The sequence below is a fragment of the Natator depressus genome, chromosome 24, assembly GCF_965152275.1.
Source record: "Natator depressus isolate rNatDep1 chromosome 24, rNatDep2.hap1, whole genome shotgun sequence".
Classification (NCBI taxonomy): Eukaryota; Metazoa; Chordata; order Testudines; family Cheloniidae; genus Natator; species Natator depressus.
In genome coordinates, this window is record NC_134257.1 from 4,756,590 (window position 1) to 4,783,087 (window position 26,498).

Genomic DNA, 26,498 nt, shown 5'->3' on the forward strand with positions numbered 1-26,498 from the left:
GCTGCCAGAGCGGTGTGCAGATGCGTTAGTGTAAATGAGGCACACACCCTTAATCTCTCTCTGCCTCAGTTGCCATCTGTCAAACTGGGGTAATAATCCTTTCCACCCACCCTTTACTTAGGCCCCGATCCTACAAAGACATGCTTTACTCTAGGCACTGCGGCCGCAGTTCCGCGGTCAACTCCTTTTTAGCAGCGCACTAAGCACCGATTTAAATTTAGACACACGTGGATGTTCCATGGACTTCCATGGGACTTCAGCACCTGCTTAAAGTCAAGTCTGTCCATGCTTAGGTGCTTTGCTGAATTGAGGATTATGAGGCACCATCCCTGCCACCCAGAAATCATGGAGAAACCGGGGCTTAGATTTTCAACAGCCTAACAGAATGCCATGACCCATTTCAGCTGGGGCCTTGAGGTGCTACCCTAAGACAAATGATCACTGGTGGTTAGGAGACCCAATCTTTCCTGTGGAAACTACAAACAGAGCTCTTACCATGAGGTTTCTGTGGACTGACCGCGTAATTAAAAAGCAAAAGGAGCAATATAATATGTCTATGTTGTAATTAAATAAAAATTGCTTAGCCATCTTTCTAACAGGACCTGTTAATACTGAAATGAAATGAATGCCTTGTTTAAATTTAGAATTTTTTTTTGACAAAATTTTCACCATCAGGGCTCTGATTAAATGTATTAAAAAGCAATAATTATCCAAAAGCAAAATTTACACAAAAGCCCCTTTCCACCCTTGCATGAAGGAGCCTGAAAGTAAATAACTGGAGTTTACACCCATTTAAAGGCCACTTTAAGCTGGCAGAGGAGCATAAAGGGACTGTAGTGTAAATGAGAAGCGGGCCCTTTGTATGCATGAAAGGCCAAGGTTTTTAAAGATGATTGATGGATTCAGGGGTACCCAACCTGAGATGCCTTAAAGGGGCCTGACTTTTCCCTCCCATCCCACTCCTCAAATTTCAATCTGCCCTCTGAAAATCAGACTTTTTAAGGCATCTCAAATTGGGCATCCCCCTCCCCCCAAAAAAATCACTATTCCCTTTTGCAAGTCTTGGTCACTGGCTCTAATTCTGCTCTGATTGTTCAACTCCATTGAAATTGGTAGTGTCGCACAGGGTAAAAATTTTCATTACAACAGCCCATGAGTTCCCCATGGAACAACCACAACAGAGGAGCTAGGCGCGGAATAAACCGGATGTTGGACTGACAGCTTGGAAGAAATGTCACACACAGGCCCTGACCTCATCACTTTTCACAAAAGTCAGAGTGTCAAACACGGGATCCTGGCCAATTTCAAATGTGGAATATAATAAAGGCTTGCTTTTATAGGACACCTTTCATCCTAGAGTCATTGTACAGCTATATATGTACAGCACATGTATGAAATGCAACCAACTGGCCCACAGTACAACAGTGGAAGGAACATGTTTTCGGCTAAGGACCGAAATTTATTCTATTGTAGGGCTGGTCAAAATTTTTCCACTGAAGTATCTTTACTCTGGAAAATTGGGTTTGTGACAAAACAAACCTTTTGGCAGAAAGGATCTACTTTCCTCAAAAAGATAAAAATAAAAAAAAATCAATTTTTCACCTGAAAACAGAAAAATTCAATGTCCCAAAGTTTGGGGTCCAAAATGTTCCCATTTTCAGTCACCAGAAACCAAAATACTTCTGCTTTTTCAATTAAAAGTTAAAAATTGCCACAGAAAATTTAGATGAAATGAAAATATTTTCATATTTGTCAAAATTTCTAGGGGTGGGGACATTTTTGACCAGCTCTATTCTTATGGATTTTGACTATTCATGCAGACCAGATACGAATTAGGTTTTAAGGCCACAAAGGACTGGGTTCATAACTGAGACGTACGAAGGAGAAGGCAGCAATATGAGGATCTGAATTTATGAACCCAAGAAATGTAGGAAGTTTACAGCTGATAGTTAAAGCAGATCATTTTATTCAACAACTGCTTTCGCCTTACCTCATGCCACTCAAATCCAAACCCACAATTCCATTGCTAGTCTGCCTCCCACCTCAGTACTGTTGTGCAGTGTTCTTATTAATGCACATGGGCTGCAGTAATTCCACCTAGAAGTGGCTGCATTTCAATGGTAGGGCCTGATTTTCATATATTCTGGGCCTAATTTGCATGTATTCTGAGGCCCCTTTACACCATTCTGGCAACGTAAAGTGGCCTTAAAGCAAGTGTCAATTACCTTAAGACCCCATTACACAGGCAAAGTGATGCTAAGGGGCCTTAATGTAAATGAGAAATTGGTCTGGAGCATTTTGTGCCCACTTTACATAAGCATAAAAGGTGCAGGGCAATAGTGAAATCAAGCCCACAGTCTATAAACCTCTTTGGGAGCCTTCCAGATTAATGTCTCTCTGTAAGAGTAGAGATTATTATTATTTACTATTATGATATAAGACATCTCCTCCCACAGTGCTTCACTTAAAGACTGAAGAGGAAAATAGGACTGCAGTTTCTTTTTAAATAAATAAATATCGTGCCACTCTTAAGCGCGTAACAGAACATAGGGCGCTAATCTCTCTCTACGAGAAATGTAAGCATAACTCCTATGAATGTCAGTGGGAGTTATGCCTCCATAAGGAGGAACAGAACGGACACTGCTGAGTATTTACCAGTCAAATCAGAATGTCCAGGCAAGCTTAAATGCAGCTTACATGCAGCCAATTTGGATCAATGTCACGCCAACACATTGGGATTTCTGATTGCAACTGGCTTGCGCTGAAGTACATTGGGGAGGGAGATGGGTTTGCCAGATCAGTATTGAAATGGCCAAGCCTTTAGCTTGGTAGCTAATTCAATACTTAGCAATGGCCAGACGTTGCAGACAAGAATGGAAAAAACCCACCCATCCTTCCTTCTCCGATCATTTCCCCTTCAACATTCTACACTAGGCACCTAGACTGCCCCCGAACTACACAAGTCTCTTGGGATGATGCCATAGCTACGGAATATTGCCGAGTCCCTAGGGACAAATCGACCTGTCAAAATCAGGGAGACGAAATCAACCAGCAGGAAGAAAACTCTGTCCCTGCCTCGATAGCAAAGGCTTGGAGGACAGGAACCAGCACCGCACAGAATTCACAACCTGAAATCCTGCTTGTGAGGCACTAATAGGGCTGATTGTCATTTACATGAAGATCCCTTTATACCACTCTGCAAGCGTAAAGGGCCCTTTCTGGTGGGTGAATATTTACTGCTATTTTAAAGCTCCTTTACCTTACCAGGTTGATACAGGGGCCTGAGCAACCATGAGAACCAGGCCCATTGTCTATACAGGCTCCAGATCATCACTGACCTGCACACTGGGCCTGGCTCCTTAGTATAAAGGGGATATAAGGAGGATATACATCTGTGCCCACTTTAAGGCCCCTTTACAGTGCTAGAGTGGTATAAAGGGAAAATTAGGCCCAAAGGGATCCATTCATGCGAGTCAGACAGCGGCACTTCGGCCCCACAGCCCTTGCTCCTGATTGCTTACTACGAGCCGTGAACGTTGCAGCCTACTCCCCCACTGCAACCTGCACCACACGGATCAAATTCATCCTTGGTGTAACTCCACTGACTTCCATGGGAGGAATTTTATCCCAGAGGTCGGTGACATCTGACAGAATTATTTATTGTGAATTAAATTTTCTTCTCCACAAATCCCCATTTCTGATAACGTCTTTGCTATTCCCAGGCAGTTTACGCCAACAAATTACAGCCTCTGGGGTCCCCCCTACACTACTGAGAGCATGTGACTGCTCACCTTAAAAAAAAAAATCACCGAGTATTGTCTCTGATTGGATGACAGATTTTTTTTATTATTTTTTTTTTAATGGAGAATACCCAGTGGCAGGTCGCAAGGGACCGACAGCCAATGCTTTTGTTCATGCATAACACGCACCCTCGCTTCCATGGGACTCCTATGTGTTCACCCTACCAGCAGCCATGCCCCAAATGTTCAGGTGAACAAATGCATTTACACGAGTGCTTGTGCATAGCAAATGTGTGTATAAAATGAACAGCCATGCTGAATTGCAAACGCTCCCCACTCTGCCCCCCGCAGTATTCAGACATCTCTAATGTCAACCCATCTCCTCAACGTCACCCATTTCATGAGTCTGCTTTTTGGGGAAGAAGGATGCTGCTATGATAAACCACTGGACTGGGACTCACAAGATTGTGGGCAAAATAACTGGCTCTGTTGAAGTCAGTGGTAAAATTTTAACTGACTTTAGTGTGGCCAGGATTTTCTCTGAGTTTCTGGCCTTGCCACAGACTCTCTGCATCACTTAGCTTAAGTCACTTTGGATCTGATCTGAAATCGATGAGAATCTTTCCACTGACTTCAGTGGTCCCTTAACTTTACCTGATCTGATTCTCCATCACCCTGCATCTTGCATTGTCACTTATGCTAGTGCCCAGTGGATGTGGAAAGGCTACCAAGCCAGAATAACAGCACTTTGCACTGGTGTAAGCAATGACGCAAGGAGATGTACAAAAGAGAATCAGGCTACTGATAAATTGGAGCTTTAATAACTTCCCTGCCTCACAGGAGCACTGGGAAAATAGATCCATAAATATATGGGAAGTGCTCAGATACTAAAGTGCTTGTGATGATATAAATACCTAAATAGATCGATGACAAAATAGCTAAGGGAGATTCCTCTTAGATTTTCACTGAGTAGCTCGCAAATAGATAGTATGCATGTATTGAATTCTTTTGAATTACAGGGCCATGTCTGAGGGGGGAAAAAAATCTTGTTTATTAATTTGGAATCATCATATAAAAATAGGACAAATCTTTCATATTGCACTAAGAACTACATCAACAGCAAGGATTAGGTATATCAGTGTTGGTTTCTCCTGCTCTTTTTAAAAATTTTCTGATGAACTCGGTCAACACAGGATGGAAATTAACAGGTCCAGCAAAGTTCAAGAGTGAAATCCTATTGTATACATCGCAGGAGAGGATTCACATGAAGTTGCAATGCTACAAAACGTTCTTTTCCAAAATTATCTCAGGTGATGTCACTGAAATTTAATATTGACTTTTTTTATTCATTGACTATGAAATCTGTTTCTTGGAATATAGTCCTGAGTTGTTGTTTTTTTTTAACTCCATTACAGGACCTTTGAGTTCCTCGAAGAGCAATCAAGATACCTTTCCAAACAAGTTGGTATATTTTGCAGGTGAAGTCTAAGTCAACCAATCTGATCATTAATGGTCAGTAAAGCACAGTTAGTCCAAATCTTTGACCCAAAATTCCCTTTCAAGGTAAAGTAGGTACGTTTCTCAAATTGCATCTGGAGCAAGTTGGCAGGAAATCCAATGACAGGGGTAAAAACCAAAGTGAATTTGAAATCAGAAGGGAAGTATTATACACAATTCAGTAAAATCTCATTATCCTCACACAGAACAGATTCTTTGTAAATTCCCAATTTTGGAATCTTGAATCCATGAAAAGGAATGTGCAACAAAATATATATATTTTAAATATTCAGGTAGATATAATGGGAGGAAAATGATATAGAAAATGTCAAGAAACCTTTTTCCAAACCATCATGTCACTTTTTTCCCCTCCTCGCCCTGATAAATGATCTCTGTTAGGGAACAAAATGTTTTAAATATATGTATATAACAGATGGGGGGTGGGGAGAGAGTGGAAAAAAAGCAAGAGCCCCTATTTTCAAAGCAACCATTGATAAATGCTATGCTATTACCGCTTTTTTATGTACAATGCAATACCCAACCCCCTGAATAGGGAAGGTAACATTTACATAAGTAAGAGTATTTTTAGAAGACAATCCAACGTTCCTCCGTATGGTCTGATTGGTTATGCAACTATAGTGCATCCCTTCTCTTTAGTCAGTGTCCTGCTATTTGACTAATTCACCATTTATTAGAAGTTTTCCTTACTACAATTCAATTATAGGAAGCTAGTTTCGCTTAAGACTGGTATTTTCTTGACATGCACTGAACTGACAACCCCTTATACGATGCAAATAGGTGCAAAAAAAATCCTACCTCAGGTTTTAAATCCAGTTTCCAAAAGGTGCCTTTTTTCCTTCTTCTTTTTTCTCCTCTTTTCCTCTCTCTTCTTTCTTTCCCCCCCTCCCTCTTTCTTTCAATGGCTTTCTTTCTTCTCCACATCCTCCTCAGGCGTGTAATGGGGTTATTTTTACTTTCGGTTATCTAGCTTTATGAAGAATTGACACCACTCATACAGCTAGATAACCAAAGATAACAACCAACCCCTGAAGTCTACAGCATCAGCAGCAAAACAAAAAAACAAAACACCTTCTTTTTCTCCAGTGGGTTTCAGTGGCGCACGTCTTTTTAGGAGGAAGGGGAAATAAATAAAAAGATGCAAATATTAAAAATAGGAACCAAAGCATGAGAACATACATACATTGGGGACCCTGATCCTTCAACTCATTGAAGTCAATGGCAAAACTCCCACTGATTTCAATGGGACAGGATTCAGCCCTTTGAAATTCATTTTTAAGCAAAAGTACAGTGTTTAGGATAGCCACACAAAAGATTCAATTCTTAACTGGGTGCAAATCTGTTTTGACTCACTTCCACTAATATCAACAAAGGTTTTTAATGTAGAGAATTAATATATATATATATATATATATATATATATATATATATAATGTTTAATGTACAGAGCTTTAACAAATTTGCAAACCCAAAAAAAAAACCCACCAAGGGTCTGACATAGGTGAACATAATTTATCCATAGATAAGCACGCAACTTTATAGATGCCTATACCACTAAGTGACCACACAAAAATATTTCCTGATTCCATTAGCATTTCAAGAATGCAGAGGGGAGAAAAAAAACAGTAAATTGTAAAGCATCAGGGATATAGATTTTCTAAAACCAATGCCTTGTAGAATAGGAGAAGGGAGGATTGAAAATACAGAAGGAACGGGAGCGAGGAACGAGAAAGAGAAACATATAGGCTCAGACAAGCTCGAAGAATCTCTATCAGACCACGGGTGACCCTGTGCAAACACCCACCTCAACCCCATTCAACCCCTCTCTTAAAAGCAGCTACTCCCTTCTAGGCTAAAAGCACTTACATGCTTGGGGGTGGGAAAGAGCCGATTTCCTTGAAAAAGCCGCGGGCTCGCCTCCTGTGCTGCCCCCCCCCCGGATCGGTCTTCTGCTTTGCCTTCTCTGCAGTTGGGGCGTCCTTGCAGCAGGCAGCCGAGGCGGGCTGCCCCAGAAAGTCCCCCCCTCCAGCATGGACTCAATGCCAAAGGAGGGCAAAAATCCCCCCCGGCGGATCCGGTGCGAGCAAGGGGAGCCCTGCACATGGTCTGAGCAACTCTGAGCTCACCGGCTGGTTTTTGCTCCTTTTCCATCCCTCCCCCTCCAGCCCCTCCGCTTCTCCCACCGCCCCTGCTCGCTCGCCAGCGCTGCCCGCAGCCTCTGCGCCGGGAGGGGGGGGGGGGGGGGGAAGGGATGCGAGCTGCACTTTTCATTCATTTTTTCACGCGGCCTTCCCCCTCCGCTGCCCCTGATTGGCTCGGGCCGGCCTGACGTCACCCGCCCTGCCTCCAACCGCTTTGCGACTCCCACCCGTTCATTCAATGAGCAGAGCCGAGCTGGCAAGTGGAAGTAGAAACCTTCATAGACAGACACACACTGGAGCAGGTTGCTTTCCCCTTAACAGTGGATTATAATTTGCCAAACACCTAGTTCCAGGTGCACATGAAAACAGAAGCCAGGAGTCAGTCAGATATCTGAATTCACTTTTAAAACAATAAACCCGAATGCCCTTTTGGTTTTTTGTACATCAAACCCTTTTAATTGACCGAATTATAATTTGTACTGCTCACTAACTGTAGTCGATCAGGTTAGTATGGAAGGCGTCAAACACTGATTGTGTCCTTGCATAGACATCTAGATGAGTATGCACACACCTATAGACCCATTTATCTACATCTGGCTACAGATATGTTTGCATACCCAGTCATATCTATCTCTTTATTTGCAGATCCCTCCTTTCACAACCAAAATAATTTTGTAAAGCAACGACATGACATTTCTTCCCAATGCATGTAGCTCCTTTGAGCCAAAGCCACCTTTTGTTTTCTTGTGTGCATTTTCAGTGGTCTCCTGTGAGTCGTTAATTACGTGACGGGGGTTGATGATTTTACTGGGACTTTAGATAAAATCAGATTTGAATCGTTATTTAGTTGTGACCGGAAGGGCTGCTAACTAGTTATCCTTTTATTTGCTGTTTTGAAATACGTATATATAACAACAGGGTTAGTAAAGTGGCGTTTTCCTTTACCCTAAAACTTGAAATAAAATACAATTAAAATAAATCGGTTTGCCCTAGAATTTTTTATGGAGACTTGGGTGGGAATTCATCTGGTTTAACATCAGAATAGGATTTTTTTTTTAAATCTGGTTTTACCTTCTCCTGAGCATGGCTTGATCAAACCAACTCTTTACAGCATCCAAGGACAAAGATTAGAACTGTAACTCGTCAAGGGAAAGCAGAGAAGTCTATTATTCCAACCCTTCTACCTTGCAATTTAACAAAGCAATCTGCTTCCCAAGGTGCTTTTTCAAGGGTCTCTGATACCCACCTGACCCAGGGAACCAATGGCTAGTCGGATTGTTATTTATCAGGTTGACTTTATTATTTGTCATTACTGTACTTTCATTTTGATGCTCAGACCTGCAATTCCCCTTGACCCGCCTAGTGGAAATAATCTCCCCCAGATCCCTACGTTCTACCCCTCTGAGGAGTGAATTCGGTTTCACTCCTGGTGTATATTCAGATGCATCTTTCCTGATTTGTTTATGTTTGCAACCTGCTTTAGGCCTTATTCTGCATCTATGGGGATAACTAGAAACGTACGCATGTCAAAAGCCTTCGGAACAGCTGCCCAGTGAAGCTAGAGAGAGCTACCCAAGAAAGGGATCGTGGTAATCATTTTAAAAAGCAGACCAGGTGTCTTTATCCTGGCTCCATGTTAACATTCCCCACCTCCGCCGCTTTACCCCTTTCTTGGAGATTCAGGCGCTCCGGATTCAGATCGCGTGCGCTCCGGATTCACGCCGCGTTCCCTCCGGTTTTGCTATAGGATCAGAGAACTCTCATGACCCAAACATTCCCAGCGAATGGCCACTGCTGCGTAGTCTCCTGGCTTTCCAGCCTAAACTCAAGTGCTACCTGCGGCCTCACATGTCACTCCATAAGGAAATGGTGTCTGTGGCAGACCTGACGGCGGTCGTCCTCAACCCTAAACAAAATCACGCTGTCTGTACCAGACTAGCTAAACCCGTCCTTCACATTCTCTCTGGTTTTCTTTACAACCTACCTCCTTTGCTCAAGAGTGATACCTTTGTCTCCACCCGCGCAGTGCCATTAAGAACAGAGAGGTGTTTCCTTCCTGCCCAACTGCGCTCCTCTCTGTCCCTCCTTTTGACAAACCACGGGGTTGTGTTTCCTGCTATAAAACATATTTGACCAAACGTCATCCCGTCTGCGGCAATTCACAGAGAAGCAGTAACCGACCAAGAAGCGCTTTCTGAGCCACAGGAAAGATGTAAAAAAAAAAACCCCAAACCCATGTATGGGGATGTGGTGTGTTTATTCAGATTCTTATTTTGTCTTTGAAGGAGTAAAGGTGCCATTAGCAACTCTTACCCAATGAGGAGACTTGCATAGGTCTCTTTGTGGTCTTGGGGCGAGGGGTGCAAATCCACTTTAAATTGTATAGAAATCTTCCTTCCTTCTTTGTTTCTCCAAACTAAGCCTGGGGAATTTTTGTTTGCAGCTGTGAATTTTCTCCTGGTCAGAACCTACCAAAAATTCCTGGAGAAATAACGGTATTCTTTTGACATCAGATTCTTGGTGGGAATACCTTTGAAGGAAGTCTCAAGGAAGTGTATGAAAGAGGTTCCCAGTGTGTTCCATTTTTGTTGCTTCCTTAAATGTTTGAAATTCCTCAGAGGTTATTTATATTCATCTCCTTTCTCGATGCCTTGCTTCCCCCCCCCCCCCCGCTCGGGCTTTTAAACTTAATGTCTTTTCCATTCTTCTAGCCATTTAAGCGCGGGGGTGGGGGGTTTGGAAACAATTGGGGGCCGAAATACAACTCACAAACTTTTCTATAAACACTTTATATTGAACTGTTTCCAATTATTCGAAAACAAACCCCCTTGACGTTATAAAACGCTTGCTCACACACTGTTATCCACACTATAATTATTTCATTTTTCAATGTTGTTATTGTTGGTAAGATGGCTAATGCCTTATTGATGATATACAATATTACTGATATCCCATTTGCTTATATATTGTCCTCATCGGCCTATACCGGCCAGATTTTTCCTTTACTAAACTCTTTCCAGTTAATTATCTCAAGAGCCTGAGTAAAATTTGAGAGAGAGAAAGGTGGGTGGAGGAATACCGTTTATTGGACCAACTTCTGGGGGTGAAAGAGAACAGAGCTCCTCGGGTTCTTGGTAAAATCTGATTCTTTTCGGAATCAAACCCCAGGATGTCTGAATGTGCTCTTCAAACCTAACCGAAACTCCGGCATTTTCATAATTAAAAGAGTTTGCTGATCTAGCTAATCTATTTTAACGTGTCCACCAATTCAAAGGCCGGAAGATGTGTCTTGTATCCGGCTAGAGATTTGAAAACAGTATCAAAGGGGATGGTGCTGGATATAATATTTAAAAAAAAATCTAGTTTCTTTTTAATTCAAGATCAGATAGCAAAAGGGGGGGGGGGAGGAACAACCCTCAGAGAATGCTGGGGGGGGGCACATTTTTCATGCCCATTGAGGATAACCTATGTCTGCAGCCGCCGCAAACGTATTTGTGGCCTCGAACCACAGACGTGACATAGAAAAGGCTGATGTTCCAAAAACGTCTCTCCCACTCTTGCCAGGCAGCCGCAGGCCCACCCTGTCCTGTACCTGTGGAAATCAGTGGCACTATTGCAGAATAATTCACTGCCTTTGCATCGTCTGGCTCCATTTTAGCCCCGTGGTTTAGCATTTGGGACTGAAGCTGCTGAAGTTTGGTCCCCAAGACCAAAATCAAATAAAGTACCCTACGATTGTTTGCCTCAACGGCTTCAGTGAAGCCAGCCACCCACTGATTAGATTATTTTGATGTATTATTTAAATCTCAGACCCCCAGAGTATTTTAACGCTCAGCAAACAATTCCAGTTATTGAACTAAAAAATAACCCAAGAACTTTTTAACATACCGATTCCAACAGCATCCGAGAGATCTGAGTTCCCAAACGAGTGCATGGGGATTTGTTAAACAGTATTTCTCCATTAACCCTATCCTCCTCTCTTTCCACAGGTCTAGCCAGCCATCTACTCCCTCCAAATTTGTAAATTTCACCATTGTACGCAGTGCTGTTGCAGCCCTGCGCGCTCACCGCCAGAAGCGGGTCCAATACAAGATATTACGCCCCCCACCTTGTCTCAGGAACATCATGTCTCACAGACCGCAGCTGTGTTGATTTAAGCGCCTTGTTTTTAAAGCGCACGTATTTTATTTGACGTGTGTATGTCCTAGAAGCAAGGAACTAACATCAATCCAGCCTCAGGTCACTGATGGTATTTCTGAAATGTACAAAACTGGACACAGACACTAGCGGAAATAGCATCCGTGACTTGCTGGCTTCACGGATGGGACTTCTTTGTTTCCAGGACGTCTGTGTGTGGACCCCCGAATCGCTTGCTGCGAGTTCCTTGTTTTTAAAACCATTATACCACATCTCTAGTCCCCAACCCTGTTATTTACAGATAATTTTACATCTAATTAAATGGGTCATTTATGGAACCCTATGCCGCTCTGAAGTGTTTTGGTTTGATTTATTTTGTCTTACATTCCTCTGCTTCCATCCAAAAGCAGGGTATGATCACACATTTATTTTCTTCCCCATGGCTTTTACCATCACTTTCCTCTCTATTCCCCCGCCCTCCGCCCCCGGTTTCCTCCAACAAATAGACCAGGATATAGAGGTCTAGCGACTGTATTTATTTAAAGTATTTCACATATACGGGAGGTTAAATTTAAATAGTTCGAGAAAATTCTGTCTAGACGCGTTGCATTTGCTTTAAAATCAATCTTTCATTCTGATTTCAATTAAAAATACAAAAGTTATTGTTCTCCACTCTGTAGACAGGGTTGTGTTCTTGTTTTTTAAGTCACCCTTATGCAAACAAAGAAAACTTGCACCTTTGGCCTGTAAATTCTCCAGCCAAGAAGAACAGTCAGATTTCATTCAGAAATAGGAGACTTAAATGGCAGGTAATTTTTTAAAGAGAAGAACAAACCCGATGGGCTTAGATTTTGCATTTGCAAACATTAGCGCAGTTGGGGGTGTGTGCAAAGGGACCCAAACACCTGGGAAAACGCAGGCGGAGACGTGTGGCTACTTTGCGAGGTGTTAGGTAACGTTTGCCTAGATGGCCCTGTTAAAATGATTAAGGCGTTTTCACGCCCTGTGGCTGCTTATATACAGAAAAAGGAGGAGACTCTGAACATTATACACGAGATTCAGCACATCTTTATAATAATATCTCAGGGGGGAACGCGTACATAGGCACATGTAACACATATTTGTGTTATTTCTTTATATATGCGTGTGTGAGTATATACCTACACCCCTGTCCCTACAGCTGCGTGTATCTATAGTTATGTCATGTTATGTGTATTTACAGAGAGATATTTATATGCCCCCGTATTTAAGGTCACACACATACATATATTTAGATAAACACGTGACTCTCTATAAATACACACATATTGTGTGTATGTATATATAACATGTATATTATATATACGTACACACACACACACGATGTATTCTGTACATGTGTAGTCCATGAAACACTGCATTCGATCCTTTTACTTTTCAGACAGACGCCTTTAAAAACCGTCGTTTCAAATCCCTGATTAGATCCCTTCACTTTCTTTATTAAAACTGGCAAACCCCAGAAATTGCTCTCTTTGCTCGTACTGTATATGTCCAGAGGGGTGTAATAGGCGTCCTTTCAACTGCCTTTTATACCCTCCTCCTGGCACTGGCAAAGGATTGCTTTGGGTTTTTTGTTCAGTGGCTTTTCCCTTAAACACTCTATAAATGTGCAGGAATGATATGGCTTTTAATAGTTACTCTCATTGTAATAGACTTGTTTCTGTTGTAAGAAATGAGCACACAGGACAGATTCCTACCTGTCTGCTTGATATGGGAGAAACGTGTCTCATCTCCCGAATCGGCCTTTCGCTCATAGGTGTGTTTACTATGAAGATTAGATTAGATTAGATAGATAGATAGATAGATAGATAGATAGATAGATAGATAGATAGATAGATAGATAGATAGATAGATAGATAGATAGATAGATAGATAGGGATTTGTAATGTGTGTGTAGATGAGTTTACCAAAGCAATTGCTTAAAACTATCGGTCTGCCTTTGGAAGATAGTGTCTACAGAAAAACAATGACTAACTGTGTCTCTTTCCCCCTGAATAGAAAGAGCCTGCATCCCTGTTTAAGGGATCTTGCACATGTTGCAGCGTCTATGCATGCCTGCAGGGCTGAACCCGAAAAAGCACGCTGGGGTTTTTATTCTTGCTCACCTGTGTGTGTTGCCTGCGTGTCTTTGCTCAAAGAGGTAGCTACCAGCAGTGCTTGCCTTAAGAGAGAGGGAGGGAAGGGAAAACGCTGTGTGCCCGAGTATGAAGAAACGACATTACTGGGCGGATTGTATGACACAGCAAGAGTTAAAGTGATATTAATCAGCTTACAGGGCTCCATCCTGCTCTCTCTTATACTGATGTAAATCAGGAGTGACTTCACTGAAGTATAAGATAATGCACAGTGTATGAAGCTGTCCCACCCATTTTTATCTTAGTAGCATCATGGGACTATATCACACTGTAGTAAAATATATAAAGGAAGCATGCAAAGACTTATGCAAGCGAAGCAATAAACAGATCTGGAATGGCGTAGGGAAAATCCATGCAAGGCGTAGAGGAGGGGAAAGGAGAAAGTTTTGCAAAGCGAGAGTAAATGCATTTCCCGTTCTTGCATTCAACTGAGGCAGAAAGAGATCTAAAGCAAAGCAAGGACTATACCTGTTACCTTTGACAGCAGGATCTGTTCTGCAAGAGAAGAGATTAAAAGGGAAGAGTTAAGAATGCTGCACTCCTGGTCAGTTTCAGCCCAGCTCGGGAGCTGGTCGATAGCTCTGTTGCTTAGTGCAGTCGAATGGCTACACGGGGCCCTTTAGGATTTTGGGGATTCCGGGGAAATGACATTACCCTGAAATCTATTTAAGTTTAAATATTTCCCAGTCCTTATTAAGGCAGAATCTTTAAAATACAACCGCTTTCCTTTCTGACCTATCTATATTTTCTCTCTCTTTTTAAAATCCACATCAATACTACAAGCTCCTTGGGGGTGGGGGACGGGGGGGCGGTGGAATCCAAAGGTTTATGCTTTTGTTTATTGTTCGTTTTTTACCTGCCAAAAGAAGAGACCCAAAGGACTTGGCTGTTTAGCTCGGGATACATACACTAGGAAGACATGTATTCAGCATATGCACTCCAAATATCATGGGATAACCCTGATGACAGTGTACTTCTTTACTAACAAACCATTTTACACCTACCGATCTAGAAGACTTATGGGAGGCTGAGAATAATTTGCAGAGGGGTGTGTGTGTGTGTGTGTGTGTGTGTGTGTGTGTGTGTATGAGAGAGAGAGAAAGAGAGGGATGCACCTTTTCATGAACAAGTGAGGCATTAAGATGAAACCATGCTGTGGATATTTCTATATAAAGTTACGTGGGGCTACCGAAGGCAGGCACATCAAAGGATCGATTGCAGACTCTGACGAATCAAGATCGCATTCTGAGCTGCAGGCTTGAAGATTCCCAAGCGTCTCTTAGGATGAATTTTTTGCATTGTTGGCCCAAAGGTGATTAGAGAGAGCCGTGCGTTCCTACGCTTCAATCCTATCTTTCAGAAAAATAAAAATTCCATCTTTTTAGGCATTAAAAATCTCATAGCACCTGGCCTACTCAAAAGTATACGTCTCCACGGGAGATCACTGGGCAGCCCGCGGATTGGAGCTCCGGAAAATGCTGCCGATTTTCCTCGAGACACAAAAGATTGTACCACAACTGTGTATTCCTCCCAGTGCATGTGAACCGGAATGCATGAACATAACGCACCGAGGTGTATTTCATAACACAAGGTGAGAGGAGCCGCCTGGCCACAGGTCTGCAAGCCACTGGAAGGAAATTCAGACAGGAGAATTGGAGAATTCTTAGAGCCTGGCATTCCACCTTAAACCCTCCTCTCTACACGCTGCACTAAAACCAGGCCATTTGGATACAAGGTTTAGCTCCTTCTATTTATAGTCAGGAAGCCATATTTCTCCTGTGTGGTGGTAACGGACAAATGCACTTCCGGCTGCTTTGGTACGTGTATCACCTCTGAGGGAGAGCTGCTTGCTACACATTTTTCTAAGACAGCTTTTCAATTCTATAGGGTGCTTTAAAAGAGATTCTTCACCCACCAAGCGCAATAAGGTGGGCCCACGGTCGACTGCAGACCTGTATTGCTAGATGGGAGTGGGTTTTTTTAAACCCAGCGTTGAACTGAACAGCAAAATGAGGGCTTTGAGAAACGATTTTGCCATCTGTCAATACACAGGTTCCAGAGGAGCAGCCGTGTTAGTCTGTATCCGCAAAAAGAACAGGAGGACTTGTGGCACCTTAGAGACTAACAAATTTATTTGAGCATAAGCTTTCGTGAGATGAAGTGAGCTGTAGCCCACGAAAGCTTATGCTCAAATAAATTGGTTCGTCTCTAAGGTGCCACAAGTCCTCCTGTTCTTTTTATCAATACACACACACACACACACATATTACACAGAGAGAGAGAGCCAATAGAATAAGAAGTTTATTGAGGAATAAATCTTTCCCTTTCCCTGTCTGTTTCTCCAGAAAAGGTGAAAGCAGGCTCTGTGTAATACCCTTTGTACTTTTCAAACTTGCTCCGGTTTAACAGGAGGGATATATAACAACTGCAAGCTGGAATTGGCATTGGTATTGAAATTCCAGAGCTAATGCCCAGCACTTAAGTCTATTGTAACTCAGATTTAAGTTTCTTTTATACACATAAACCCATCAGGGCAGATCTGCTTATTTGATCATGAGCTACAGATAATGTTATTTCGGAGTTCTGGTTTCGAATACACTAATAATCTTTCCTGTTAGAAATGTCAGTCGTTAACTAGTCAAGCAGGAGGGTTTCAAATCACTGTCATGCTAAAAGAGAGAGATTAAAAATACATAGATATCAAAGAGAGTTAGAATGGGGTGTGTGTGTGTGTGCAGAAACGTTGTGGTATATATGTGTACACAATTTAGAGCAAGTGAGAGAGAGATACACACAGTTAAAGAAAATATCCATATATTTTTCCATAGAATTTCAGCCATGTGTTTCGGGGAGGAGGGGAGGGATCCTGGATCAGTGGCTGGTATGTGTGTGTTATATAAGGGGGAATTATATGTTTGTGTGTGTGTGTGTGTACATATATACACACAATTAACATATAGAGATCTGAGTGTGCTTGCAAAAAGACATATCTATGTGTGTGTGTGCAACCCCTTCCCCCCATCTAGGAATTAGTTATATTGTCTAAAGGTCTGTGAGGTGTTTACATTCTTTCTTCCTCTTCTTTTTCATTGTATCCCTCATTTCTCCTAGACATATGAACTGATTCCAGTTTAAATCCAACCCCAGGCCTTCCAGAACACCTGTGCTATGTCGCCCCCCACCCCTTGGGATAATTAGGAGGAGTGCATTTTTTAAAAATATTCATTCATTTTTGCTCCCTCACCATGCACGCTTAGGTCTTATAAACCCCAAGACCCTTTTAAAAGCAGAAGGCAATAAATTGACCCTGTCACATCTTGTATTTCCGCGCAAAAGCGAGCTTACATTTCTAGCGGGAGGTTTCCTGGGGGTGGAACCGGTATTCAGCAGACATAGAAAGCATCAGCCTGACATGAAACCCACACGAACACAGCTCATTTGAATCTGCCAGTTGATGGTCAACCTAAACCACCCTCCCCAGAGCGGTACTTGAGCCGACACGATTGTTCTTTGAAAATTAAAGCTGCCCCTTATCCTGCACCTCCCTTGAAGGGCAGTGGATGTAGAAGGTGAGAAAAGGTGAAAGGAGGGAAATAAAGAAGAGTTACAGTCGCTGGGGGGTTCCCCCCCCCCCAGTGTTTTAAGGATAAAGGGACCCAGTTGGCCCTCCACACTCTGAAGCGACTTCATTCCCCTCTTCCTGGCGAAATTGAGAGGCCAAGCGGATTTTAATAGGACAGGAGCAGGCGTAACCCCTCGCCTTTCTCCCTCGTTGCAAACTTATCGGCTCCTTCTAATCTGCTGGAGGCAGCCGCGACCTGAGCGGGGGAAGAGGGGCAGGGAAGTTTTTGTTTGTGATGATGTCTAGGCTCTATTGCCAAGCGCCATCCCAGCGGGTGGTTATTTTAAAATGGGTGCTTTAAATCAGGCCAGGTCCCCTGCTCCCACCCTCAACGTGCCTTTTAGATCTTTGAGGCTTGGGGAGGGGGTGGTGCAAGGGAGAAGACCCTGGTAAAGGGGTGATGGGGGGGGGAGGTTTGAGGACCTCAGCAAGCAATCGCCTTTGAAGAAATTAGCCAGCCTTTCCCTGCGCAGCCGACTCCATCTGCAGCTGCAAAGCAGGAAAGCCCTGAAACAGAGCCTTTAAAACACACCAGGCTCCGTTGCAACGCGGAGCCCTAGCCAGTCCCCCCCTTTCCCCTCTTGATTGCAAATAATAATTAGCACTTACCCTTAGCTTGCCACGGAGGTTCCGTGCCAAAGTCTGCAGCCCACCAGATGTACCTAGAATGAGCCTGTCCCTCCTGCATCCTACCCACTTGTGGATGGCTGGTTGGAGCTCGGGGTGACGTAGCTGCGGTCTACCCATTCAGGATTTTTTTTTTCCTGCCTCTCCCCCTTCCTCCCACCCTCTTCCTGGAAAAGAACGCGGGGCTTTACCCAGGTAACAAATCTTGCAAAGAGCCCAGCTTCCCCCCCACCCCCGCAAAAAAAATCCACCCCAACCTTAACAAAAAAAAATATCCTGATCAAAAATGAATGGGGAGAAACAGATCAATCATGCTGCTGGGGTTTATTTCAAGTACAGGGAGCGAGCGCTGTTGCAGGATCCAGGCTATTCCATGCCTATCTTTTGATCTAAAGACAAAGGGGAAATCTTCCCAGACACCCCAGAATGATCCAGCCATTCCCATTCTCCCCTCTTTCTGCCCCACTAGGCTCAAGAGAATATGAAGAGATCCACATGAATGGCAAACATTCTGGTGGCAGGGCTTTTTTAAAAAAAAAAAAAAAGGGGGGGGGACGGACCTTGAAGTGGGGGTGATGCCTCTTTCAGCGTATCCAATAACCTTAAAGCCATCTTCTCCACAACCCCCCTCCCAGTCCCTCACCCCCAAGCCTCTTCAAGTCTAGGAATTCGTCTGGGTCAGCCTCAAGACCGTGGAAATGAAATAGTTGGTTGTCAAGCCCCCAAGTTGAGCTTTCCAGACTGGAGGTCTTTAAAAGAAGTGGGGGAAGGAGTGCGGGGGGGGAGAGTCGAAATTACCATAATAATCACATCTCGAACAAGTTGCTTTGAATAAAGGAAAAGGAAACACTAGAATGAAAGTCTAGACTGGGATGGGGAGGGGGAAGGTTACGTACCCCCTGGTTTTGCAAAACTTTGAATCTAGGGGTGTGTGTGTGTGTAAAGCTACACTCTCAAACTGTAGGGAGGAATCAGAGGTTTGATTTTCCCTCTGATGGGAAGAGGAGGCTTTTGCCCAGTGTCCAGAAATGACCGGCTGGCGAAGGTCCTGATTTGTTTTTGTTTGTTCTGGTTTTTTGTTGTTGTTTTATATCATGTCTGGTTTCCAGGGCAGACTCCCCGGCTCCCGCTGGAAGGCAGCAGGATCTAACGGCCCGTAGAAAATGCACAATGAATTCACTTTTTATCCGAGCTTGCATGGGAACTCAGGGCGCCCTGAACTTGAGAGAGACCCTCTTGCATGCTGATGAGCCCCGTCTCAAGTTCATTGTCACAGAGCCCTCGCAGACAACCCAGCCCCGCCCCCCCCCCAAGCCTAACTTTTGTCCCACAGCTAGAACACACCCTCCCTTGGGAGATTGCTAAAACAAGTGTATTTAAACTACAACTCTGAGGACAGGCATAATTCCACTTCACCCCTCTCCCAGCAGCAGCCGTTCAATCACCAGGCGTGCCTTCAGGCTGCTTATAATGCCCCCCCCCCTGCACACACCCTCAAAGTTTTTGGCTTTGTTTCCTGATGCTTTTAAAATAAATATCCGCATTAAGCACGCTGCCCTGGCCCCTCTGGGATGATGCCGTGTTCACTTCACTTTCCTTCTCTTATTCCCCCACAGTGAGAGGTAAAGATGCCACCTTCCTGCCTCTTGCAACGTGATTTGGAAGAGCTGGATTTTTTCCCCCGCCTTCCTCTCTTGGGGGTGTCTCCTATTTTCCCATGGGGGGGGCGTATTTATGTCTCTCTCACACACTTAAAACACCGATCGCTGGATTTAAACACAAAGTATGATACGATTTGCGCCTCAGTCCATCTTCCAGCCGGCCCCATCACACCGCATTGTGTTTGCAAAGCAAGCTGCCTGTCCTGCAAAATCTGCATCCCCACAACACACTTCGCACTTCGCCTTGGTGACCTCTGCTTCGCTGCCTCCACTGAAGAGGCTCTGAGAGAGAGAAATGCTCTAACCTCCCCCCCACCCCCTCCTTCTTCTTTTACCTCTATTATTAATTATTATTAATTATTATTTTCTCACCAACTCCAATAATTGAGCGGCCTGTCTGGCCTCCGACGTGTTCAGCAACCAAAGCCTGCAAGCCTTTTGTTCTGGCAAATCTCATATTGTTTTCACTCTATGGGACTTGATTTAAACCCGCCTTCCCCCCAACATCACGTGAGTCTGGCTTCCCCCCCCCCTTCCCTCCTTCCCCCCCCCCAAAAAATTGCTCATTAGCAGAAAGGAAGCGAAGAGGGGGGGTAATTATAATTAAAAAGAGACACCTCCTGATTGCTCGCTTTTCACACACACACACAGAGACAAATTCTCCCTTGCGATGCAAATGGGGTTCAAGGAATTGAGGGGTGTTCTTTGATCCCCATGAACGGGGAAGCTTCCCATCTCAATTTCTGGGCTAAGCACGCGGATAGATCTGGCTAGATATTTTTAATTTGATTTTAAAAAAGACACCAGCACCACCCCTGTTCCAGGGGTGATACCTACTGGATCCAGCCCCCAAAGCAGGGGAGAAAAAAAGACATCTAACTTCTTCCTCCCTGTTCCCCTCCCCCTCCCCCCCACCTCTGTGGCTCTGATGAAGAAGGGGGAACGTAAGCATTGGAATCTTTTAAAACAAAACAAAACAAAATTTCCAGGTCCTCGTTTTGATGCTTACCTCGTGGGTCTGCCTCGAAGCCCCTCGCTTTTTGCTGCACAGATGGGGAAGGAATCTTCGCCTCAATCTTCTTGTTTGGATAGAGCTAGACAAGAAATTGGTTTCTGCATCTTTTCTGCCTCGCTGTCCTTGCTCTCTCTCCTCTTCCTTTAATCCTCGGAGGAGAAAAAAAAAGTCTTCAAAGAGGGAACCTGAAGATGGAATTGACAAGGGGGAAAAAAAGTGGGGGTGGGGGAAGAAATGCGAGACGTAAGGATATATAGGAGCCGCAAAAGGAGACTTCCACGTAGCCTATACGTAAAGTATACGTATTATATTTAAAAAAGATGGTATGCAAATGTTGAGAGCTCAAACTAGTACATTGCAAGGATATTTTGAAGGGGTGGTGGTGGAGGGGAGCAATATTGCAAAGCTTTCTTAACCTGTGTATTTATAGCAATCGATCAGCAAAGCCCATCAACCTGGCAATTAGAAGCTTATTACCATATATGCAAATATGGCACCCAAGCTCCGCAGCCGTGGAGGCGAGCAGGATGAATTCGAGCTGCGTTTCTTAGCAATGCCACAAAACGACAGCACGGCTGCTGAGTTTAAACGTGGGGGGAGGGAAAGGGGAGAGAGAAACGTATTGGAGGGCTTTTTGCTGGTTTTAAACAGGAAGCAGTTAAATTCGGAGCTGATTGCTCTCCGGTTTAATAAGCCAGCGGGGTTTTAACTGCCCAAAGTGGGGCTTGTTGGAAAATCGGGAGCGTTGTCCTGGAGGGCAGGGGGAGCTATCTTTTGGGTCACTAAAAGGAGTTATTTGAGTAGTCCCCTAATTAGGCAGAAGTTAACGGTGCCACGCGGCCTGTCCTAGGTCCCTGGGGGGGGAGGGGGTGGTATCCATGTGAAATAGACAGAGCAGCAAAGAAGCAGGGGATAACCACGTCGTGATGTTGCATCGATTTGCTGCAGCCCCAGACAGACGCACCGACCCGGCAGGCAGCCCCAATCCGCAGTTTGGGGCACTGCAAAATAACATTAAAAAAACCCAAACCCTCCTTAAATAAAATCTCGGGTGCCCAGCTCCGAGAGGGTCTGAAATAAACAAAACTCAGCCTCCAGCGTCTCCTCCTGGCTAGCTCCCCGGGAGACTTGGCAGGGAATTTTCACGCGATGACCCCGCTTCACGGACAGTGTTTACCCCCATTCATTAGACTCGAGGCAACTCCAAGCTTCTTTGACAAATCCAAACCACTACGCCTTTACCTTCCGGGTGTACAGACACCTTCCCTCAGTGTGCTTTCCTGGGCATGCCTTTGCCCCGAAGAGTTACCTGCAATCTTACAGCGGGGGTCATTTGATTGCTTATTAAAGGATCAGGATTTTGTTGCTTAATAAGGGTAGATTAGCAGCAAGTCCCCTTGGCACTGGCTGGACAGGGATCGAAGTTGAGTAGATATATTTGCAGAAGCAAGCGTGTAATGGGGAGAAAAAGATTGGTAGCCTAGCCCAGATTTCTATTACTGCTGTGTCAATGTATTCAAGTACAATCCACTGCATGTTGGCTTCCTCCCCCCGTCCATGGATTAAATCTGAATTTGGATTCCCCCCCCCACACACACACACACACAAACCCCAAATCACATCTCATTTAAAGAACAGCAATGGCTAACTCCTAATAAAATGTTCTTCCCCACCTGGGTTAATGTTTTTGGAGGAGAACTGTAAATCCTGAAAATCAAAGGAAAACAGGAATCGATTCCTACCAATAAATAATTTCATATTTTGCCGGGGGAGGGGAGAAGGAACCAGGGAATCTAACGTGGTACAGTCACCACAAAAGCACAAATCGAACATCAGGTTAACTCCACATAAGGGATGACATGTCATGCAACAATGCTAGGACGTGAATAATATATTTGACTTCCCTTATTTGGAGTCCCTTACCCACTTACATATCTCACCCTCCCAGATCAATGTAAATTTCAGAGAACTGTGGATGCCACTGGTTTACAGTTGACAAATATAACGGCAGGTCTTTAAAAAGCTCAGAGGTGCAAGGTAAAGTCCCCACAGAACAGGTCTATGAAAGCAGGTCTCAGGGTAATATGTTCTCTCTCAATATTCCATCAGACAGGTGGAATAGATTATGTCTTTTCCCAATTGCTTCTTGATCTACATTCGTGTTTGTTTGTGTGTTGTTGTTTTTTTAACTTAGAGTGAATGGACAGAAATGGGACATCCCCTTTAAGGAGATCGATTCTGGGATTCTTTTCCAAACTGGAAATTTCACTTCCTTTTTTATAAGGGAAACATATTTCATATTTTGATCTAGGGGTTTGTCCATTTGTTTTTGCAAAGCCCATGTGCAACTGAGTTTGGCAATATGCAACGATCGTTTTTTTCTGGCAAATTCTCAATAACGTATCACACACACACACGCACACACACACACACACTTTCCTGCAGAAAGCAATCCAGATTTGTTAGGCCACGGTGCCATTTGATTGAATTTTAGGGAGGGAGGTTGCTTCTTTGACCAGATTATGCTAAATAAATGGATTTTAATTTCTTCCATGCTCCCAAGTAGCCATTAAAATTAGTGATGACTTCTGCCTTTACACGACGATCATATGTTGGCACCGCTCTCCCGGGGTGGGATTGATCTGCAACCCGGCACAGCCAGTTTCTTGTCTTTGCTTTATTCTATGGGGCTGGTTTTGTTTGTTTTTTAAAGACAATTCCTGCAAAGAAAACCGTCAGACTTTGGAGATTTCAGCTTCATTTGTAAACCTAGATTTGTTTTGTTTCTTTATTTTACCTTTGTAAATATTTGGAGAGTTTTATGCTCACCTGATATTATATCTTTAAAACAAACCAAACCAAACGTTTAGTCATTTAAACGACAGCCCAGCAAAGGAAAATAGACATTTTCACTTTTTAGAAACTATATAGTTGTAGGTTTCAGAGTAACAGCCGTGTTAGTCTGTATTCGCAAAAAGAAAAGGAGGACTTGTGGCACCTTAGTTGTTATAAATGAATGGATACACAGACACATTAATCAGCAATAGTTATTATCCCAGAGCATACAAAAACCGGAGTGGTTTATAAACTATATTCCAGCACAATAGCTAAAGCTAGGTACAGGAAGGTGTTCATACAAGATTATAAATCTGTAGCTAACGTAAGATATGGACTTCTATAGAGGTGTTCTAGCTAGCTAGCTAACTAGATAGATGGGGGTGTATGGGGATAGATAGATAGATAGATAGATAGATAGATAGATAGATAGATAGATAGATAGATAGATGGGGTGTATGGGGATAGATAGATAGATAGATAGATAGATAGATAGATGGGGGTGTATGGGGATAGATAGATAGATAGATAGATAGATAGATAGATAGATAGATGGGGGTGTATGGGGATAGATAGATAGATAGATAGATAGATAGATAGATAGATAGATAGATAGATAGATAGATGGGGGTGTATGGGGATAGATAGATAGATAGATAGATAGATAGATAGATAGATAGATAGATAGATAGATAGATAGATAGATAATCTGACTATCCCAAACGCATGCTGCAAAAGTTCCATCCCCACACGCTGAAGCATATGGGGTGGGGAGCGTGAGAAGGCCTGTGCCTGTCTGAAACCAGGCCTGGGTTTCCCCTCCCCTCAGATCCTCTGAAAAAATCGCAGCAGGGCCAATGCTGGGCAGCCCTCTATTTATTGACAGGGAATCGCTGACGGTAAAGAATTCACGTCCATGTCCTGATTGCCCTTAAAAACAATTGCTGTGTATCAGATTAGACAGTGAGAGCTTTAACGTGGTAACTTTCCCCTAGTCAAAAAGGGATCCGTATTTTACTGGGGGACAATGCAGCCTCCTTACCGGGTTGCCTCTGCAGGGTAAATAGTCATTAAAATATGATTAACACAACTGCATGTGTTAAATGCATGGAAGCTTTGGTTTGATTCGGAGTCTATTCCGTGGACTGCTACCCTTCTAGTGTGGTCCAATTATAATCTACTGTATTAAAATGTAACATGCCACTGCTGATTGAACAGATCTGTTAATACACGGCTAGCTAAAGGCACAAACACAGACAGCTGTAGGGCCTTATTCTCGGTTACACTAAAGATCCTTTACCCCGTTTTAGCATCGTAAAGGGACCTTAAAAAGTGAGCCACAGTCCCATGATCTCTATATAAACATATAATATTTATATAAATACATCCATCTATAAAACGTAGATAGAGATGCAAATTTGATAGAACATCTGTATCTCTATATAGATAGATATAGACACAGATGTTATATATAAAATTTTGCATCTCTATCTCACTTTTTATATAATACACACACACACATGCATAGCTCTCTCTAGAGGGATGGCTGGGTGTGTGTTTGTGTACACCGACCCACTGCACCCGCCCACCCACACTTATATACACCTACGTCATTAAAATACAGCCTCTATGTATGTAAAGGTATGTGTTTTGTGTAGCGAATGTATCTACATAATAGGCAGCATGTTTTGTGCACATAAAAAGCATAACTAGCCTTCTGGGGGGGGTGTAAGTACACACACATTTCTATGCGGCAGAATATACGTAGTGTATTTAGGAACACACTTAGGTGTATATATAGCAGGTATAAATGTGTAATGTGTGTGTATATAAGGGCACACATATATAGCAATTATACACACCCTTCCAGCCCTGCCTTCCTGTGCGTCTATACACCTCTAACTCTCAGGCAAACATAGACGCTGACACTGTGCACAGGCTTACATCAAATCCTCTGATTTCCACTGATTCCACAGGGCTTGGATGGAGGCGCAACTGCAGAAAACTCATGCTGGATATCACGCCTATAGCGGGGCTGCACATATGCACAATGTGTATGGTAGACACCACACACGAGTAACACGACTGTAGTCTGAGGTGTGCCGCTCTAAAGTGAGGGAGCGAGTGAAAGCCTATTGCAGGAACACGTATTCCCAGGCCTGCTGATGGACTGTCCCACCATGAACAAGGACAGACAGGGAAGGATGAGAAAATCCTTTCTAGACCCTTTGCGCTGAAAGTAGTTGCAAGGGGGGGGGGTGGAAAGCGTTAGAAAAAGAGGGCTGGTAAAGGTTTGAACAATCTCTCAGTCTCGGGGGAAATGTGGCCCTAATTTGGCCTGGGAATTCTTCAGCATGAGAAAGATACTCATGGAGTCCCTTATGGAACCTAGGGTCTTTGGGGGCAGGTGGGGGGTCCCTTTAAAGCAGACTAGATCACCCAGTCAAAAGGGCTTAGCTTCTGTTTAGGCGCCTAAATGAAGCGGCTTGAAAGGGCTGAGCACCTACCTACTCCCCTTGTGCTTGCTCCCTTGGGTGCTGAAACCAGCCCCTTGCATTTCGGAGCTAAGCTCTGCTGAAACCCCGCCCTGGCGTCTCTGCTCTCCCCCGTCCTTCACTTTGGTAAGGCGGCTTTAGACCTCTTTAAAGAGACACTTGCTCAGAGCCGGGTTTTCACAACCGCCCGTGGCCTCTGGCTGCTCAGCGTGGATCCGAAGGGACCCAGCTGCGCCGCGAGGAGTTTGGTTCGTTCCTCCTGCACCCTGAGCTGGGTGGGAGACAGTGGGGGGTTCAAACTTGGGATTGTTTTGGTAGGCAACACAAAAGATGGCCAGACTGTATGGTGCCCTCCAATAACCAATATGACCTTGCTGGATTGAGCCACTGTCTTTTTCTTTCCCCCTGATTGAACTTTGCAAGCGCGAAGGCAGCGGTGGGACATTTGTATCTGTGACTATTGGCACAATATCAGGACTAGACAACACGGACGGCTGTTCTGCTTGGACGTGTTATTTCTCCTGATAGCGGTCGGG

General features: G+C 43.8%; 1 long non-coding RNA gene across 16 annotated transcripts in view; it reads right to left on the reverse strand.

Annotated features, from left to right (window-relative positions):
• LOC141977386 (uncharacterized) overlaps window positions 1–26,498 on the reverse strand; it is an 87,248-nt gene that overhangs the window by 42,283 nt on the left and 18,467 nt on the right. For 3 of the 16 annotated variants that reach the window (XR_012636218.1, XR_012636219.1, XR_012636216.1), the window contains 2 exons: window positions 20,627–20,817; window positions 14,176–14,202 (listed from right to left, as the gene is read on the reverse strand). This is a non-coding gene — a long non-coding RNA (uncharacterized LOC141977386). Of the gene's footprint in view, window positions 1–6,053; window positions 6,215–7,121; window positions 7,146–13,269; window positions 13,338–14,175; window positions 14,203–17,938; window positions 18,075–19,989; window positions 20,005–20,626; window positions 20,818–21,109; window positions 21,184–26,498 lie in introns of those variants that run through there. The other 13 variants (XR_012636228.1, XR_012636213.1, XR_012636217.1 and 10 more) reach the window with 12 other exon arrangements.